Below are 2,439 nucleotides of genomic sequence, written 5' to 3'. Positions count from 1 at the left end.
AGTTAACCTCTGATCCGATCCTTATTTCCCCAACCCAGTCAAACCTGGAACTAACTGAAATGATGGTCCCTCCTGGAGAAATGAACCTTTGCCTGCAGAAAACCCAAGTATCAGTTGACAGACTGGAGTGGGGCCATGCAGTCCATCACTTTACAGAGTTACATCTTTTCCTTGGTCTAGTGTATCCAACAAGGTCTTGCTCTGCTTTCCCTGATACAATCTTAACGCACCCATGAGCCCTCACCATTTCAATTTACCCCAACAAACTTATACGGTGGCTCCCTTTCTGTTCCCAGGAACGGCCACTTATCATCTGTGTTGGGTGGGGCTATCTGACAGATGGTGCCATTTCTGGATCCACCCAGGGCTACAGTTAACCTTCTCCCTAAAGATGGAGTCAAAGCTGCTTGTAAAATGGAGTCTCCTAGGACAGCAGTAGGCGTCCTGGAAAACTATGGTTTGTTCAGTGTGGAGTCACTTAGAGTGGAGCCTAGACTAAGATCAATACTTCCCTTTTACGGACCACAGAGAGCCCTTTGTCTTCACTTACCTGTTATGTCACTTTTCCCATTGGCTGGATCTTCCTCCTGGATACCCTGTGGCTGCCTCCCTTCATCTGGTCTCTGGTTAAATGACCATCAGAGAAGCCTCTCTGACCAAGTGATACCAAAAAAAAAAAATAGTTGAGCCTCACCCATGGAGCACCATGTCGTCCTTATTCCATCCTTCTCAGAGCATCTCTCAGCCCCTGCATACTCTATCATATTCTCAGAGCATCTGTTAGCCCCTGCATACTCTGTCATCTCAGAGCATCCACCAGCCCCCTGCATACTCTATCATCTTCTTCTCAGAGCATCCATCAGCCCCCTGCATACTCTATCATATTCTCAGAGCATCCATCAGCCCCCTGCACACTCTATCATCTTCTTCTCAGAGCATCCATCAGCCCCCTGCACACTCTATCATCTTCTTCTCAGAGCATCCATCAGCCCCCTGCACACTCTATCATCTTCTTCTCAGAGCATCCATCAGCCCCCTGCACACTCTATCATCTTCTCAGAGCATCCGTCAGCCCCCTGCATACTCTATCATCTTCCCAGAGCATCTGTCAGCCCCCTGCATACTCTATCATCTTCTTCCCAGAGCATCTGTCAGCCCCCTGCATACTCTATCATCTTCCCAGAGCATCTGTCAGCCCCCTGCATAGTCTATCATCCATTTTCTGTCTTTGTGTCTTTGCAAAAATAAAAACTAATGACAGTGCGGACCTGGTTTACATCATTGCAGTATCTTCAGCACCTTGAGCAATGGCTGGATCATATGCCAAGAATCCAAAGAGCACTTGTCAAATAAATGAATCCCACTTTATAAATGAGGAAATAATAAAGTTAGTAATAGAGCCATGACCCCTATGAAAACCTGGTATGAGATTGACTCTTCCTCTCATCTGGGAGGCAGTGTAGGGGACTTCAAGACAGTGGCTTTGGAACCAGAAAGAACTCTGCTTATATCAGTAGTGCCTTGACAAGTTGGAATCATTGACCCTTTGAGAATCTGCTGAGAGTTCAGGGCACTCTTCAAAATGCAGTGGAGAGCAAGCCTAATGTGTTCATCTTTAAAGTGCCGAGGACTTCTTGGTGCCTTTGCTGGGCTCCCAGATGCTGCCTTTGCTCATCCCTCTGGGCCTCACATCTGCTCTGAAGTAGGGCTGATCAGTTCAGCCAGTGTTGACTGCAGGATCCCCCAAGACTAACATGAACCTTCGGTGCTCAAGTATCCTCCAGATCCATTTCCCCTTCCCTGCCTGACCCGTGTGGCCATATGGGAAACAGATGCTGGAGACCTGGGTCCCAAGCTTGCCCACCCTCACCCCAGCTTGCTGGACTCTCAGACTCTTCCTGTCTGAATATTAAAGGCTCTGCAAGGAAAATGGGATTATTGCTCATTAGTGGAATAATTAGAGAAATAATTCAATTTCAGAATTTCAGCAAGAAAGAAAGAGAAAGAGAGAAGGAAAGAGGGAGGAAGGGAGAGAGGGAGGGAGGGAGGGAGGGAGGGAGGGAGGGAGGGAGGGAGGGAAGAAGGAAGGAAGAGAAAGAAGTGTTCTGCAGATGTAAACCTAAGGAGGTCAAGGATAATGAAGGTCCAATCCCACAACACACAGGCCTATTACAAAGTCTCCTTCTGTGTGTGCGGCTTCTTCCTTCCATTGTACTGCAGTCCCAGCAAGAGCCAGTTTTGTCTCCTGCCAGCCTTGCCCCAAGGGAGCTCTGTCGCCCAGAACACCTTCACCTGCAGTGAAGAACTGCATTGTTAGCCCACGCAGTTTCTGTTTTAATTATATACCAACATTTTAAAAAATGAAATGAGAGAATACACAAGGCAAACTGAGGTTTTTAACCTATCTTAGAAAACTCAATCTACACCCAAAGTTCAAGG

The sequence above is a fragment of the Microtus pennsylvanicus genome, chromosome 4 (assembly GCF_037038515.1).
Source record: "Microtus pennsylvanicus isolate mMicPen1 chromosome 4, mMicPen1.hap1, whole genome shotgun sequence".
NCBI classification, from domain to species: Eukaryota; Metazoa; Chordata; class Mammalia; order Rodentia; family Cricetidae; genus Microtus; species Microtus pennsylvanicus.
Note: the sequence above shows the minus strand (reverse complement) of the source record.